This window comes from Lynx rufus, unplaced genomic scaffold, assembly GCF_022079265.1.
Source record: "Lynx rufus isolate CCGP_SWC_20201006 ecotype Redwood Valley unplaced genomic scaffold, mLynRuf1.p SCAF_8, whole genome shotgun sequence".
NCBI lineage: Eukaryota > Metazoa > Chordata > Mammalia > Carnivora > Felidae > Lynx > Lynx rufus.
In genome coordinates, this window is record NW_025814896.1 from 94,544,394 (window position 1) to 94,563,439 (window position 19,046).

Genomic DNA, 19,046 nt, shown 5'->3' on the forward strand with positions numbered 1-19,046 from the left:
CACACCACAGCATTACTGTGTAAAGGTTTTCCAGAAACACAGTGACTCTCCCAAAGACATATAACTCGTCAAGGGCAGATTTAGAGAATAGCTGAGGTACATGACCTCTAGTATCTTGCTCATTTTGCTTTATCGTTCTTGTTTCTGCATTGAAGCCATACTAATATTATATCCCCAGGAAATAGGAAATGACAAAATGAGTAGATGATTCCTGAACACAAATGATTCTCTATACATACACACGTGCAGACACACACACACACACAATGCACACACACATACGTGCACAGAGAGAGGAGGAGAGAGAAACAGGCAAGGAGATTCAATTTTTGATTGAATCTTTCAATTATTTTCCATTTAAAGAGCTACTATACATTCTACAGTAGGTGTATTTTACATTTTCCAAATAGAAATATTGTGTAGGATGGGGCACCTAGGTGGCTCAGTTGGTTGGGCGACTGACTTTGTCTCAGGTCATGTTCTCACGACTTGTGAGTTCGAGCCCCACGTCAGGCTCTGTGCTGACAGCTCAGAGCCTGTAACCTGCTTCAGATTCTGTGTCTCCTTCTCTGTTTTCTCCTCCCCTGCCACTTGTGTTCTATCAAAAATAAATAAACATCAAAAAAAATTTTTTAAAAAGAAATACTGTGCAGGTTTACATATCCCTTAACTAAATAATCTTTTTAGCAAGGGATCAATTATGTTAGTTTTTGTATCTTTGGATTAACTGTATCTAGAATATATACTGGCATATAGTAGATGTTCAAGACACAATAGCTAAAGTAACAAATGACACATTGCCTAGTATTTACATTTATGCATTGAATTCCACTAAGTGTAGTATGATTTACAAAAATAAATTGCCATTACAGGCAGAACCTTATGACATGTGGTTAGGCATGTTTTAGTGTCGGGAGGCCCTTGCCATCATTCTGCATCTTTCCTTGTGGTTTTGTCAAAATCATTGTAATGGCTTAGCCACACTGGATGACATAGACTTAGACACTGTCCAACCAGATTACATAAGGAAGCATGGGCATACCTATTACTTATTGCTGCAAGACAAATTACCTTAGAATTAATGGCCTCAGTTTAAAACAAATCTTCTGGGGTGCCTGGGTGGCTTAGTTGGTTAAGCAACTGACTTTGGCCCAGGTCATGATCTCGTGGTTTGTGGGTTTGAGTCCTGCATCAGGCTGTGTGCTAACAGCTCAGAGCCTGGACCCTACTTCAAATCCTGTTTTCCTCTTTCTCTGCCCCTTCCCTGCTTGTGCTGTGTCTCTCTCTCTCAAAATATGAATAAACATTTTAAAAAATTTTAAACAATAAATGTTTATTTTCTCAAACATTTTATGAGAGTCAAAAATCAAAAGAGGGATGGGTGAAAGGGAGAGGGAGGTTCAGGCTTCCAGTTATGGAATGAACAAGTCACAGGGATAAAAGGTACAGCATAGAGAATGTAGTCAACGGTGCTGTAACAGTGTTGTATGGTGACAGACGGTAGCTGCACTGTGGTGAACATAACATATAGAGCTGTCAAATCATTAAGTTGTACACCTGAAAGTAATGTAATGTTGTGGGTCTACTGTTTTTTAAAAAAAAAATTTTTAAACTCCAAGAGGGGCCTACGTAAGTGATTCAAGCTAAAGATCTCACATAGTTGGCCAGGGCTGCTGTCATCTGAAGGGTGGACAAGTGCTGGAAATTTGCTTCCAAGGTGGTAACCCACAGGGCTGTTAGCCTGACACCTCAGCTCCTTGCTCAGTCCGTTGCCATAGGGTTATTGCTTAGGGCGCCTCTCCATAGGGCTGCTTGAGTGTCTTCATGACATGGCAGCTGGAAAGTAATCCCAGAGAGTGAGGAGAAAAACATGATGTCTTTTATGTCTTAATCTTGGACATCACACATTCTCTTTTCTGTCACTTTCTATTTGTTAAGTGTGAATCACTAAATGTGGCCTACATTTAGGGAGAGGGGAATTATGCTTCTCTTTTTGAATATAAGAGCATCAAAAAAAATCTGTGGATGTGTTTTTAAATAATCACAATAGGATCCTAAGTCTTTCCAAGTTGTGAATCGGATCATGTGTATGTACACACATGTAGAGAACTTTTTAAAGATCATTTGCATTTTTATGAGAGGTAGTTGGAAATCTAAATGTACTGATGCCCTACACCAGAAAGGATGCCAAGTATACTAAACTAAACAAGAAAATATGGGCACAGAGGAGAAGAATGAGGAGAGGTTTGGCACTAAGACAGAGGAGAGGGAGGAGTCTCTATTAATGAGCATAATAATGAATGCACATGCAATTGCACACATCAGCATATCTGCCTCCACTCTTATACCTTGTCCTGACACCTGGATTTCGATGACAGTTAGTGGCCACTGCATATTCATCATCACCTTCCAATTCACCCACACACCAGAAGGAAGTGACACAATACAAGATAAAATCTTTTTTCCATGACTACCAGCTGCTGACTGCATGTCCTCATGATACGCTTTGTCCTTGAACCAGTACCTCAGAGAATGATTGCGAATGTCAGCATAGCACCTACCACCCACCATTGTGAGCTGCAAGTCTGCCAACAACTATTATAAATACAGGAGGCCACCTACCTGTAAAATATTTAAAATACACATAGTTGGCTGGGTGAATTTTAAGTTTAAAGTTGCCCTGTGAAAACCTAAACAAACACAAAAGTAACTTACAGAGTTACCTGGACACATTACTGCTTTTAAATGCTTTGTTTTTATAAAGTGTCTCCAGGAGACTAGACAACTAGTGTCACCACTAGTTTAAAATACGATTTTGTGAGTCTAATAAAATACAGACAGAATAATAACCGACCTTGGCAAATATGTACGTTTTTTGTTAGTTGTGAATATCTTCCCAGGATTCCCTGACAGAATTTGAGGGATGAAATGTTTTCATGGTTTCCATTATACTGTTAAAACCTTGGTTTTTTTTTTTATTATTTGTTTTTATTTGAGTATAGTTGACATACAATGTTACATTAGTTTTGGGTGTACAACATAGGGATTTAACTTCTCTATAAAATTTTGTTATTTGCTATAGGGGTCCAAACTACTGCTGAGTTTTGTCTCATAATTAGAGATGTGTAAAGGAGAACAAAAAACAGAGTCTCCACTCACACTATATTGAATATTTCCTGTAATGGGAAGTTCATGAAATTAAGAGTGTCACCCTTTATCAACTATTAAAATGAGAAATCATATTCAGCACATTTTTGGAGAGATGAGGATATATGGTCAAATTTCAAGACTACCATAAAATATTTCATAATCTGCCTCTGTCAACCTAAGGGAAAGTATATAAATCTAAGTGAGATTAATTTTATTTTGGTTTCTTCCTTGCTCCATGGTTGTTCATGAATAATACGTGCACAAATGACCCTTGCATCTTCTGTAGTTCTGTGCATTTGCTTGGGTTCTGGAGTCAATTACAGCTTATTACCCATAATCAGTATGTAGAGGACCATGGTATAATGACCTACAGGTTGGAATTTGTGTCTATAATAATTTTTACAGGATAATTGGGAACTGTGAATCCAACCCAATACCCAGAGTATATTCTCAGAGCTGGAGAATAGACAAGGTTGTAATCTAATTAATTTTTATTTGGGGGGATGCAAATGCTTTGGCTGGTTTTACTCTGTAGTGGTGAAGTTGTGTGACTTTGAAAAGATAATTTGCTATACCTCAAGTCTTCATCTATAAATTACTTACCTCATAAGGTTGATGTGAACATTAAATGCAATAAGATCTCTAAATTGTTTATCTTGGTCCCTCATGTATAGTAAGCATTCAGTAAATAGTGTAAGATATAATTATTGTTTATTATTTTATTCAAAGATATTAGGGATTAAGGTTACAGAGAGGAATAACTAAACAATGACATTTAATAATATGGTAAATACAGCTTTGAGGGATCTTGGGTGTACTTTTTTTTTTTTTTTTACTTTTACCCTTAAAACACTTCGAAGATTGATGGAACTTTAATACATTTGCATATATTCTAAATGCAGTACAACTGAAATGTTGGCTCATGGACTGGGATTGTCCACAAAAACAAATAACTAATGTTTTATTTTTTTAAGTTTGTTACTGATTCACAATGAATAACTAGAAATTTAGAACAATTTTTAGAAATATATATAGCAACCTGATTTTGCCATGTCATTCAAGCATATGATCTGTAGATTTGTCTTGTGTACAGGGTATTATATAAAAGTTTCAGTCTGTGACAGATGGAAAGTAAATAAAAACTGACCCTTTATCACAGAAATTTAAGAAATACTGCTCCAGAGCAAATCCACGGTATTTCCAAGGCCTTCCTCAGTGTGAACCTGAAACCTGTTCAAGGCTCTGTAAAGGGTTCAGAATGCACATATGGATGTATGAAGAACCAAAATGTACATATGGATGTATGAAGAACCAAAATAGAATCTCTAATTTTATTTAATTTCATTTTTCAAAATTGTGAAGAATGTAGCACAAGGAGCTACTATTGTAAGAATCTAATATCTCAAAGGCTATTACAGAAATCAGTAATTCAATAAGCAAGCAAGAAATAAGTGATTACGGTGTTCAGATTTTCATCAAAGTACAGGCAAGAATACGCCTAAAAATCACAAGTACCAGGATATGAATGGAGCTGGATGCCAATATAAAAGCCTTCTATGTCAGAGACTACTTGTTCCCTATCATTTCCAAGATCTAATATTAAAGAGTCAAGCATCCTGAATCCACAAATGAGAGAGAAGCAGCAACACCTGGTTAAAATGGGGAAGTGCATTGCCAAGGATCTAGGAAATTCCCCAAAATTTGCTGTCTAGGTTTGATGAATGCTAAAGTGCTAGAAGTCTGAGTAAACCATTTGCTACCACTCTGCTGCTAAGGCTATGGGTATTTTCAGCAAAAATGTGCACTTCACGTTAGCAAGTAAAAAATCAATTTTCTCTAGTATCTCCAAAGCATGCAATTTCTCAGTTCTTATAGCTCTTTTTAGATAGACTTCAATGGTCAGTGCACCTTGTTCTTTCCAAGAACTAAATTAAAACTCATTCTTTCTATGTTCAAAGCTATGATTTGAATGTTTTAGTAAGGAAAGTAGATATGAAAAATTATGAATTAGGCAATATAAATGGATTGAAACCATGAGTCATAGAGTTCTTATTTAGAGGATCCAGATAGAGGTCATTCAATGCCTTTTCTGAAATGAAGTCCTCAGGGAACTAATCTTCAGCCCAGCCTTATTTTAAGAAATCTAATCCCATATTTTTTCATTTTTTGAAAGACAAATCTCTGTGGACTTCTCACCAACACCTCAAAGTCATCAACATATTTAAAACTAGACTCACTTTCACGCAAACTTTTTCACCCTTCTGAATATCTCATTTGTAGAGTTGTCATCCCTTTCTTCCAGCCTTCAGGGTTGGCGGTCTGAGCATCTGTTTACTTCTTTCACCTTCTCTACCCATGTCTCAGCAGTCACTAAATATGTCCATTCTTCCTCAGATATGTAACCTGCCTATCTTTTTCTTCCCACTCCTGCTACAACAACATCAGTTAGTGCTCTAACTTCTCTGGACTCTGGCATCTTTCCTGGAGTACTGTTTCCTTGTCTTCTGCTTACCTCTATATGATAAAAAGGTACATTGGTGTGAATGAATTTGGGACATGTTGAATGATACTGAGATGATTTTTAGTCTGAGATGAAGTTATGAACAGCTAATGTTAAACGCTGCGGTTTCCTGCAGTTGTGAAATTGATTCTCAGTGCTCAGGTATCAGATGGAAATGGAAACTGAGAAGGTAAGTACACAGTAGAGCAACGTACTTCCTGATTCTCTGGAGCTTTCACTGTCTCTTGGAGCTCTTGGTGCCTTGAGGGAAGCAGATGTCCAGATGGCACCATTTTTTGGAGGTGGGAAGACTGGGAGCCAGGAAGGAAGAGGTCCTCGTAATAAATCATAACCTGAAGAAAATTAGAGCACATCTTGTAAGACTAAACATGTAGATTTTTCAATAGTCTTTGTATTTATTTGTCTTGCATTATACTCTCATCCTCAGTAAAATTAAGTATCAAATTGGCAGAGTTAGTGTGTGCCATTGCTGTGGCTGTAAAGAGCAGCTGTTGGATAACTGGTGCTCTCTGATGACTGACCCATTAGTAGGTACGATTAACCCATGGAAAAGGAAGCTTTGAAGTCCAATGGGAATTTCTGCTTTCTTTACTGGTCTTAGAAAAATCTATGTTTCCATTTTATTAATTACAGTAAATTTTCTTCACACACACAAAAATTAAAGCTTTTTGATTATCCAGAATAGTGATTTTCAAACTGTTCTGTGGAGCCTAGAGTTACATCAGTGTGAGGTAGGGCCCCTTGAGGAGTGGCTAAGAAGGCAGCACTCTCTCTTCTCTCTCTCTCTCTCCTTCTCCCACCACCTCCCTCCCTCTGTTCCTTCCTCCCTTTCTTCTTCTCTCATAGTTTATAATTCTGCATAAACTTTCTTTCAAAAGAAGCTTTAAAACTATAAAAAAGAGCAAGAATAACAAAATAAAAGTTTGAAAACCATTAACCAAGAGAGTAGCAACGGAATTCTTTAGTCAGGCATTCATGGCTATAAATAATCTGAGGTAAATATTTCTGGCTTATATTTTACAAGTTATCTCTTTTAACAGCAGAATTCTATTATTTATACACTCTATAAAACCCTATGTAAACGGTACTATGCATTCTGCCATACACAGTTTTGATTTCCTGCCTCAGGTTTTGTTCACATTACTCTTTTACTTGATATGTTCTTCCTTTTAAACTTAAATCTTATCTGTGTTTCCTTGACCACCTCCGCCCAACGCAATCTCTTTTCTGTTCCTATATGCTTTCTCTTGCCACTTTTCATAGACTCTCTTGCTCTTTGCATTAAAGAGGATGTTATATAAAAACATCTTATAAACTATAAGTCATTATTACAATTATCTTTTTTTCTCTCATTTTAACTTTAATTACTCAAATCTGGACTTGCAATTGTTACATATATCTGCCCCTCCTTTCATTTCATGTTTTTATCTCGGAGGCAAATAAATATTCCAGTATACATACTGTGGTAATCAAGCTTTGACTTTCAAACCACATGAACCAATGTTTCACTTACCTGAAGTCTGCCATCTGTATCAGAGGGTATAAGCACATCAAATTGTGTTCATAAAGTCTAAAATAAAGTCAAGTGGCATTTTTGACTTTCAGTAATACTTGGAATAAAGGCATTATTAAAAATACCATCCAGGTTGATACTCCTGGATGACTTATCAGTGCTACATGGGAGAGATCTTACTCTTATTCAAGGAAACAATCAGTTTTCAGCCCTGACTTTAAGCAGGAGAGAGTTTTTCTCATGCAAAGGGGTTTATCATATCCTTCTCATCACACAAGTAAGTAGCGTGGATCCCAATGAAAAAAACATTGTTTTTCCACAGAGACCCTAGAAATAAAATATTGTTTTCTGAGATAATTACATGGTAGCTCATGATGTTACTCATGGAATTAAACAAGCAGAACCTAGAAGTCATCTGTGTTTAGAAATAAGTGCTCTGAAGCAAGAGGCCAATGTTCCAGCACAGACACATGGGACAGGAGATGAAGAATGTACAAGAGGAGTCCCCATCTTTGGGAGAAAAACACTTTTTCCAAACAGAATACCCCCTAACTAGAATTCCTTATCCGATTATTAAGGGTTGTATCTAATTCTTGGTGAGGGATAACACACACCAAATTTTCTGTGGGTCCTTTATTAGTAGTTATAAATAATTTTAAATAGTAAATGCTATAATTGTAGGTATATTTATAGTCATAATTACAGTCACAGTTATAATTGCCATATATTTATAATTATGATTAAATTTATGATGATAGTTATATTTATAGTTCTTGTTAAACTTGCAACTCCATGCCAGAAGGATCTGTGACTTTAACCACTGAAGCCCCAGCAGAGTTCAACAGCTAAAACATAGTAAGTTATATACACGTACATGTTGAATAAAATTAAGTCTACCAAAAACACACTTAGTTATGCTCACTACATAGTTTTGTCAGTCTATAAAGTAAAAAGCCACTCTTGAAGCATTCAGGAAATATTGATTCACAAACAAAAAAATTCCTGTCTGACTGCTTTTGTCCTGAGGTTCTGGTGATCCAAATGGACACAGTCAGATAAACTAGACATAGAGAAATAATTTGGTTTTGTCAAAGTCTGTAGCTCTTGAGAGGCTACATTTTTGTCCTAAAATTCTGATTTTTTTTATAGAACTTCAATGTGTTAGGAATTGTTTAAAAAAAACAGTTTAAATTAACAAATATAAGAATACTAATGTCAACATAGTTACTATTTATTAATTTGTATGTGTTATGGTTTCTCAATGGATAGCAACTCACAGGCACGTGCACATTTGTGTTTTTGTAATCTACTTGAACATGTTTATACATTTATACATATCAGTCCTTGCACAGAGGAGAACTCGTGCCCAGCAATATTCCAAAGTCCTAGGTTGGGTAAGAGGGCAATGTGCCTCCTAAGGACAGTTCTACAACAGAATGCCTGGGTACAGTTCCTCAGGTATCATCCTGACATATTTCTAAATTATTTACAAAGTCATTTGGTCTGACATCGGGTACTGTGTTGGAAGGAAATGCTGTGTATCTGAGAATCCAAGAGGGAACAAAATCACAGAAAAGCTACAAACAAATTTTTGGAAAGGAAAAAGAAAAGTATGATGTAGGAGAAGGAAAATGCCCTGAGTCAAAGTTCTCTTGCACCCTGCCATCTTCATCAACACCAATGTGAGGATTTAACTTTCTCTTGCCCACTCCCCACATTTCAAACTTCCCATCACTCCCTATCTCAAGCATATGTTCTCCTAGTATCCAGTATCCCTTCATTTTATAAATGAGTAGTCTTATTTAATTGATTTTTCAAGAATGAATCTCATTTCTACAAACTTGGTGGTGACACAGAAATGTTGCATTACTGTATTTTACTCAAATCAAGTAAATCTGACACTAGCACTTCATCCCATTAGAGCAATGGGTTGTCTACCCTCAGTAACTTGTAAAGTGGTACTTCATCCTTCAGGAAGGACATATGTATATATATATATGTCCCTAACCTACCACAATTGCTACACATACCTTCCTTTTCTAAGATGGCATCATTGAAGAGACCTTCCTTGTTTAAAAAGTAGTGCCACCTCCATAATAAATTTGAAGACAAAATTATGATCCTGTCCCCAGGGTGTTATCAACAGATTTCCTTGCATTTTCAAGGTTGTGCCTCCTTACCAGAGTCCTGGGCTTGGCATATAGACCTCTTGGCTCACAGAATTTGAAGACCTCAGTTCCTACCTGGTCTCTGAAATATCCAGCTATTACATTTCTATTTCTGTCTAGTTCCTTCCCTCCATAAGCATGATGCCTGAGCCTTGTCAGACCCACCCAATTCTACAGGAAGGATGACAGAAGTGTCCGTCTATCTTCTTGACAGGAAGGGAAGAGAACTGTAAGAGAAAAAAAAATACATACACACTAATATTTCAGTAAATTATCTTCCCCCATTGCAATTTTTCATGTAGATAGGAAGAATTTTTATTCCTCACCTTTCCTGGCAAAGAAGCAGAAAGGAGTCCCAGAAAATGCAGCATCCTTTTACCTGAACTTATTCATGAGGAGAAAAATGCAGTTTGCTGGGGCTTTAGCTCCACCACAAAAGCTTTTAGCCAAGAGAAAAAGAGAACAATTCAATAAACCAAGGATTTGGCATTCAGTACATTATAGTTCTTCACTGAATCTAGTTAGGAACACTAGTTAGGATACTAGTTTGGATTGAGAAAGGAGAGAGAACAGATGCAGAAGCCCTTTATTCTTCAGGTATGTCCCTTTATTTCTATATTAATAATAATTCTTCACATAAAATCAATATTTTAAATTTTTGTGTATATTCTTCCCTAATTTTGTTTTTGTTGTTGTTGATGATAGTGTCAGAGTAAAAGTAAAAAAACAAAACAAAAAAAAAAGGACTACTTTCTTATCTTTAGAAAGTGTCTAATATGTATGGTGATATAAATTCTATTTTACTGGAACAGCTAATAATAACACTTGTTAATTTATGATTGGAATGCAATCAACCTGGCATTTTAACTTGGGGTATAGCTATAAGTGTCTCTATGCATTTGTGAATATTGACTATTTTCAGTTAACCAAATTATATTTAATTTCATCCTGGGATAGAGCTGTGGTTTGGCAACTTCTCCAGTGACAATGACAAACTGGAGGAACACAGCCAGCTACAAAATTGCCACTTACTAAACCCCTCGTCAATTCACTTCTGTGTTCTTTGAAAAGAGTGATTTCATAGCCTTTTCTCTACAGTCCTAATGCCCTTTGTAAGATAAATACCCTCCTAAATGGTCACATCTGCTTTCTTTTGGCCCCAAAAATGCTTAGTCAATGAAATAAGCCACCATAGCTACTTTCCTCTCTTGACATTAAATCAAATTTTGTGGCAAAGGAACATTGAAGACCAAATTGTGTGTGCTATTCATATAACTTGGATTACTTCAAAAGTCATTTTATTTTCCCAAGGTCTTTAAGAGCAGTTACTTTCTCATTCGTTTATTCATTCATTTATTTTTTATTTATCAAACAAATATTTATTAGATGCTTCCTATATGCCAGGCACTGTGTTAAGTGTTGTAAATACAAAGATTAATATGTCACAGTTCCTGCTCTCAAAGAGTTCACAGTGTGTTATGAGAGACAACTATAACCAAAGAATGATAAGTACAGTGGAATTAGAGGGGGAGGGTAGAAAGTGGCAGCAGGAAGTGGAAAAAAACTGTGATTAACTCTGCTAGGGCCTGAGGATATAAGGGAATGTTTTAGAGATGAGGACCCTCTAAAGCATGGTCACACAGATGAGTTTTTAAGATTAGAAATGGGGGGAAATGTTGGGATTAACATGTGTATTACAATTAGAGAGTTGTACATAATTCTGATGGAACTGGAAGGAAAAAAAGTATAACTTGAAAGTGCTGATGAATAAGATTGAGGAGATGAATAAATGAGGGATGTTCTTATGTGTAAAGGTAAGGAGTTCAGATACTGTTCTAGAGGAGATGGAAAACAATTGGTGGGCTTAATTGGAGGGGGAGGTGTAATGTATATAATTTTTTTATTTTTTTTATTGTTTTAAACTTTATTAATTTTGAGAGAGTGTGCACAAGCAAGGGAGGGGCACAAAGAAAGGGAGAGAGAGAGAATCCCAAGTGCTGACAACAGAGCCCAAAGTGGGCTCAACCTCACGAATCCACAAGATCCTGACCTGAGCTGAGATCAAGAGTCGGACGGTTAACTGACTGAGCCGCCCAGGCACCCCAAATTTGTACTTTTAAAAGATTGTTTTCATGAAAGTTATGACCAATTCTGGACTCAGAACAGAGACCAAAATCTTAGATCTTGGGGGTCTTTCCCGTGCTTACTTTTTATTACATTTCTATGAAATTCAACATTTTTTTTTTATCATTGTAACAGTTTTCATTTAATGTCATATAGAAGATTATTCCTGCATCTTCTCAATTGTTTCTTCCTTATATTTGCCCTTTTCCTTTCCTACTTGGCGAGATTTGGCTTTGCATTCAAGGATCTTTTTGCGGTCTTTGCCCAGTTTTAGTCTAGTGATAATCACCTTGCTGGTGTGGATGCCCACATGTACAGTTGTGCCATTGGCCTTCTCTCGCTGTACTCATTCAATGTAGATGACGTATTTCCTCCTGCAAACCTGGACTACTTTGCCAATTTGCTGATCTTTGTAGTGTCCTCACACAACCTGTACTTCGTTGTCCTTCTGGATGGGCATGGATCGAATGTTGTACTTCTGTCGCAGCTCTTTGGAAAGAGGGGAAGACATAATCTTCCTGCGAATGTGGGAAGGTGCACTGAAATGCCTTTTACGGTTCTTGCTCCAGTCAGAGGTCACAAACAGATTGAACTTCATGTTGGCCGCTACAGCTCCAGCAATGGCTGCAAAAGGGAAGCAAAATTCATCATTATTAATACAAGTCTTTTACTGTAGATTCTGTAAACCACTCTTTTTTAGATCTCACACTATATCTGAGCATCTCACTGTTTCTCACTTTCATTCAATGGTTCTTCCAATAATAAAGATAAGAAACAAGAAGACTTTAATGAAAGTAATAAAAATAGGAATATTGAATAACAGGACAAATAACAAGAGGTTATTGGTTCTCTTTGTGAGATTCTAGTCAATGATAGAAGTTAATTGCGTTATGTGCAAGACTAATTGCAAGTTTTAAAATAAAATTTGCAAGAATATTGACCTTTGCCTGTTTTAAGTATTTCAACTTTCACAATTGCATTTTAGATTATAAAACATTAAACAGGGGCCATTTAGTTGTAGGTGGTCAAACTTATATTTTTACAGTGGTATCCATTTCTTTTGCATTGCAAAACAAGGTTATGATCCAGAGAAGAAATTATAAGTTCTACATTTCATTGATATTTCATCTATTGCATGTGGCCTTCAAGAACACATTTATGTATAACCAAAGATATTTGGCTTCTGTAATTATAGCAAAAATATATTACCTTCAACAGTCTCTAAACATCAATGCCTATAGATGTTCATGCCTAGCTAATACAGATTCATCTGAATAATGGGCATTTAACCTATAACAGCTTACCCAAAACTGTATTATGGATTTGATAAGAACAGAAATGAACAAAATTATTTTTTAATAGTTAAACATTAATTAGGCCACAACTTTAATTTTAATAAATGCATGCGAGAAGATAAAAAAGATGGTTATAATATTTGCTTAACATCCTTCCACCTTCTACTTTAAAATTTTTTTTTTTTCAACGTTTATTTATTTTTGGGACAGAGAGAGACAGAGCATGAACGGGGGAGGGGCAGAGAGAGGGAGACACAGAATCGGAAACAGGCTCCAGGCTCTGAGCCATCAGCCCAGAGCCCGACGCGGGGCTCGAACTCACGGACCGCGAGATCGTGACCTGGCTGAAGTCGGATGCTTAACCGACTGCGCCACCCAGGCGCCCCTCCACCTTCTACTTTAAAGTGAAGGTATCAAGAATAAGATGATTACTTGTATAATAAAATATGCCCATTGTATGGATTTTTGTGCCATTTTATTAAATGGCACTCTTTATCCTCATTGTTTACCAACTACCTCATTAAAGTTTTAAAAACATTAGAATTGGAAAAAAAAGAGAAGATTTGACCATGTAAAATTGTGAAAATTTAACAATAACAAAATAAAGTAACAAATGGCTTATGGATTCAAATCACCACTGATAAAAATATTTACAATAAAAGATTCAATCAAATCTATTTAGAAAACACCCAAATGAAAATGTGCAGTCATAAAACAAATCCAAAACAGCCTTTTTACATGGCCAACAAATATTTGAACAAAAATGTTTGATGGTATTAGTTACAACAATATCAAACTAACATTATTGTCTATCAGATTTGTAAAGCTGTAGAAGAATGATATGATGTGTTCTTAGTGCCTCAACACCAAACAGGTTGGATTAGAAATTGATATAACCTTACTAGAGAGAATTTTAACAGTGAATATTAAAAGACTAAAGAATTCCCAAATCTCTTACTCATCAATTTTATGTTTGAGGAATCATCCTAAAGGCTGTTTTGTTTTTATTTTTTTTAATGTTTATTTATTTTTGAGAGAGCACAAGCGGAAAAGGGCAGAGAAAGAGAGGGAGACACAGAATCTGAAACAGGCTCCAGGCTCTGAGCTGTCAGCACACAGCCGGATGCGGGGCTAGAACCCACGAACCACAAGTTCATGACCTGAGCCAAAGTCAAATGCTTAACCAACTGAGCCACCCCGGCGCCCCAAGGCAGGCGTTTTAAACTGCGCAAAATACGTCAAAATTAATGTTTCTCACAGTGTTGCTTATAAACAAGAAAAAATGCCACCTAAATTTTGAACAGATTAAAACATTGTGTCATGTAATCAGTACATAATACTGCAAGTGTACATTTACCAGTTTTTACAGTTGTTTAGTGTGTCTGATTAGTAAATAAAACTGGTACTAAGTTATAGGGATAGCAAAATCTCATTTAGAATTTATTAAAATGTACGTTAAATTGTATCTACAGATAAGAATTTACTAGATATTATCTAAAATATTAAAAATGACTTTATCCGTATTACAGACTTATTGATACTTTTTCTTTGTTTCCTTTTATTGGTTGTATTTTACTGTTTTCCATAATGATTATGGAGTACTGGCAAACTTTTAGAGCACCAAACATTAATACCAAGGAAGTTAGAAAGAAAGAAGAAAGAAAGAAAAGGAACACATATTAAGGAAAAAAATAAGAAAAATAATATACCAAAATAATGCAAACGTGCCTAAGGACATTTTGGGGAATATCAATGGAAAATAGATAAAAAGGATCGTAGGAATCATGCTAAAGACTACAAGACTTGACAGAAAAATCACCAATACAGCTCAGAGGTAAAATACAGCAATGATTATGAGAATGAACCATTTTGGAAAAAAGCCATAAAATAGTTTATGATTAGGAAGGTTCTTATTTACTAATGGGGGGAAGAAAAAGATGAGACATCAAATTCTAGAAATGAGATTTTCCAAATAATGAGAGCTTTGCAAAATGAGTTTTACAATGAAAAAGAATCAGACTGCCCACATAAGCTTTGGGGAAAAGGCACCATGCTTGAGGATGGAATGGGCTGCTGCTTGTAAGGGTGCTGTAATATCATTACTTGCCTTCGAGACCAATGGATGATAGCTATATGAAAGGGGTGCTACATGAAATAGGAATTAAATCAATTCCTAATTTTTCCAGACTAAGGAGCAATAACTAAAAATTAAATATTTGTTATAAATAAGACATTTCTAAGAATTAACACTTATATAAAATAGAATGAGCTGCCTTTGGAGATGGTCGTTTTCCTCTTGATGTGCTTGTTCCAACAAAGGTAAAGTGAATATTGTTGGCATTGCTGCAGATTTCTTTTTTAGATCAGAGTATGAATGGAGTAATTTCCACCTTTCTTCAGATTTAGAGATAGTTTAATTCGACAAAACATGTATAGAAAATATTCCAATTCCAGCTTAAACTAGATTTGCTTTCATATTTCAATTCCAAAAGGCATAAAAGTCCATCCCATTAAAGCACATGGAATAAAAAATCCCCTATTATCTTCTTAGGAAGAGCTGAGCAGTGTTATAACATGGAAAATAGAGAATATATATATATATATATATATAGAGAGAGAGAGAGAGAGAGAGAATATATATATATATACACAAATGTAATGTAAGCCACAATGTAATGCTAAATTTTCTAATAGCTACATTGAAAAAAGCAAAAACAAACAGTTGAAATTAATTTTACAAATATATTTGATTTATATTAAAGTATTCAAACTATGATTATTTCCATAAATAATCAATACATTAAAAACTACCCTCAGGGTGCCTGGGTGGCTCAGTTGGTTAGGCATCCGACTTTGGCTCAGGTCATGATCTCACAGTTCATGAGTTCAGGCCCCACATTGAGCTCTCTGCTGTCAGCATAGAGCTGCTCAGGATCCTCTGTTTCCTCTCTCTTTGCCCCTCCCCTGCTCATGCTCTCTCTGTCACTCTCTCAAAAATAAACATTTAAAATTAAAATACCATCAAGCTGTGTTACATTAATTGTTGTACTGAATCTTAAAAATGTGATGTATTTTACACTTAGCACTTCAATTTAAACACTAAGTTTTTATTGAAATACTTGATCCACATGTAGTTTGTTTTTTGAGGTAAGAGTGCTTAATATAAGATCTCCCCTATTTATAAAGTTTTAAACACAGTGTTGTTAACTATAGGCATAATGTTGTACAGCAGTTCTCTGAACTTGTTCATCTTACATAACTGAAACTTTCCACCCATTGAACAGCAATTTCCCATTTCTTCCTCCGCTCAGCCCTGGCAATCACCATTGTACTCTCTTTTTCTATGAGTTTGACTATTTTTAGATCAGAAGAAAAAATTAGTGACCTCATAGATCCTTTGACATTATCTAGTCAGGGGAGCAAAAAGAAAAATAATGAAAAGTAGTACAGATAGCTTCCTAAAAAGGATCTACATTTAGATTTCATAAATTTACAATTGGAGCAGATTGACATAACCAAGTTGTTCCCAGCTTAAAGTTTCCCAATTACTGAATTGAATATCAGTTTTTGAATTTATTTTTAAAATAATTGAAAGTAAGGGGTACCTGATGTCTCAGTCGGTTGAGCCTCCAACTCTTGATTTTGGTTCTCATCCTAATCTCATGGTCCTGAGATTGAACACTGAACACCACATTGGGTTCGGTGCTGAGCGTGGAGCCTGCTTAGGATATTCTCTCTCTCTCTCTCTCTCTCTCTCTCTCTCTCTCTCTCTCTGCCCCTTCCCCACTTGCACCCCCTCTCTCAAAATAAACATTTTTTTAAATAATAAAGTAAAATAATTCAAAGTAATTAAAATTAAAACTCAAACCTTCCATTTGCATATGTCCAAACTCATCAATTATTGTACACAGTAAGTATGTGTAATTCTTTGTATATCAATCAAACTTCAATAGAACTTTTTTTTTTAATGTTAAGACTTGCAGTTGCAGTAGCCACATTTCAAGTGCCCAGTTGCCACATGTGGTTGAGTAGCTACTTTCTTAGACAGAACAGGACTGGAAGAACCCAGTATCTTCACTGCTGAGTAAAGCCATAGGGAATTTCCCTTGGTGGGATTTTGTTGAAAACAACTGGAAAGGATAATTTTATTTTATTTTTTTTAATGTTTATTTATTTTTGAGAGAGACAGAGACAGAATGTGAGTGGGTTAGGGGCAGAGAGAGAGGGAGACACAGAAGTAGAAGCAGACTCCAGGCTCTGAGCTGTCAGCACAGAGCCTGACGCGGGGCTCGAACTCACGAGCCGCGAGATCGTGACCTGAGCCGAAGTGGGACCCACAACCGACTGAGCCTCCCAGGTGCGCCTGGAGAGGATAATTTTAGAGTGGAACTACAGTGACAGCCAGGAGACATTATTACAGGAACACTGAACTCCTTCCCACTCCTCTAATACTGTCATTTTAGCTTTTTCCTTTTATCTCAGAATTATTTATATCCCTTACTTTTGTGAAGATAATTAACCTGACCATATTTTCTATATTGGATCTATGAAATCTCTGACTTTGCCCTAGCTTTTACCTAAGAGCAAATATAAAAATATGTATTATTTATCTTGTACTATGTGACTTTTATTTCATTTTATACATATAAGAAAACCATGAAGTGGGATATAAAGAAATGGCAGCACAGCAAGGTTATGCAGCTAGAAAGCACCAGAACTAGAAATCAAACCTAGGTGTCTCCCACACTTAACCATGCTTAACTAGGCTCTTGATCAATACTATGTCATGATACTGGGTGGTGTAGATCATTGATCAACAATGGCCCACAAGAGAAGATACAGAGTAGATGAGGCCCTGGAGGATAACCACTAAAATTCACTCCACCCGTAATTCTCCGAGTAAAGTGTTCACTGTCCACATAAAGGAATTCAGTTGTTGTGGTTGAGCAGTGGGGGTTAGGAAATTTTTATAAATTGAATGTCTGGGCTTGCACCATAGTTTTCAAGAAATAACTGAGAGTCTGTAACAAAGGAAGTTCTGTCTCCTGTATTTCCTTGAGAAGAGGCCACAAGACAAGAATAATGGCAAGCTGACCTCTTTATAAGGGAAAGAAAAAATATATATATATGTATATACATACATATATGTATGTATATGGTACATAATCACCCTCTGATCTTTCCTCCAACAAATTAGATTTGTCTCCAACAATTTGCATTACAATTATGGCAATATAAAAACTAAAAGGAGCATTTCCTTCTGTGTTCTCGCACTGTAGCCGAAAGGGCTAGCTGGGCATTTTCCTGTGGAATTTAATCTTGGCTACATATTTGTATTCCATACAAACAATTCATATTGTGGGGGTTTTTCTGGAATTGGCCTGAGAAGGGGTACTGTGGGGAAGAATTTGCCAAATACGTAAGCAGGGCCAGGTGAGGTTTGGCTTATATGAATGGAAAGCAATGACAAGACCTGATGTCCACCATGTAGGTTAGAGTCTGCTCTATGCTCACGTGAACTGTTTGGAGGTGAAGTGAATACTACTAGGAAGTGTTCGATAATTACAATAATGTGACTATTTAGTGAATTCATAGGGCAATAACTGAAACAAAAGACTTTAACTTTTAAAATGTACCTGAGTATATCTTGAATTTGATCATTTCTTGCCTATTCTACTTTAACAGCTTTACCCCAACTCATCCTTAGCTGGTCAACAGTCTTCTGAAGGAGTCTCTTTAACATCATTGTTGCCCTGCACTGCTCCTTTTCCACACAGCCAGGAAGATTCAAATCAGATTAGGTGGTAGTTCAGCTGAAAACTTTTCAGTCATTGTTGATTATACTAAGCAAAATTTTAAAACTCATTGCGTACAAAGTACCCATTTACCCTTCAGACTTCATCTCTTTTCTCATCCACTTATCCCGTACCATACTTGAGTCATTATGGCTTTCCTTCTCTCATTTGAACACATTTAACTGGATTCAATCTCAGGCCCTCTGCATCTGCCATTACTTCTGATTAAACTACTCTGTTCCCACATTTTCATGTGTCCTCTTCCTCTCATCAGTCATTCTCCATTTAAATGACACCTTTTTAGCTTCTGTCTTTCTTTTTCATTGCTAAATCCCCTAGTAGGATTAACATGTATATTCTAAGCAAACTTATTTTATATAATTGTACTAAGCTTATCAAAATGTTATTGGGTTAGCTGATAGGACTAGTTAAAGAAAATGGGTTTAAGAAGTTCTCCTTGGGGTGCCGGGTTGGGTTGGT

At 36.2% G+C, this 19,046-nt stretch overlaps 1 pseudogene; it reads right to left on the reverse strand.

Moving 5' to 3' along the window:
• Positions 1–11,636: 11,636 nt before the first annotated feature.
• LOC124504145 (60S ribosomal protein L26-like) lies at positions 11,637–12,074 on the reverse strand (annotated as a pseudogene).
• Between the last annotated feature and the right edge of the window lie 6,972 nt (positions 12,075–19,046).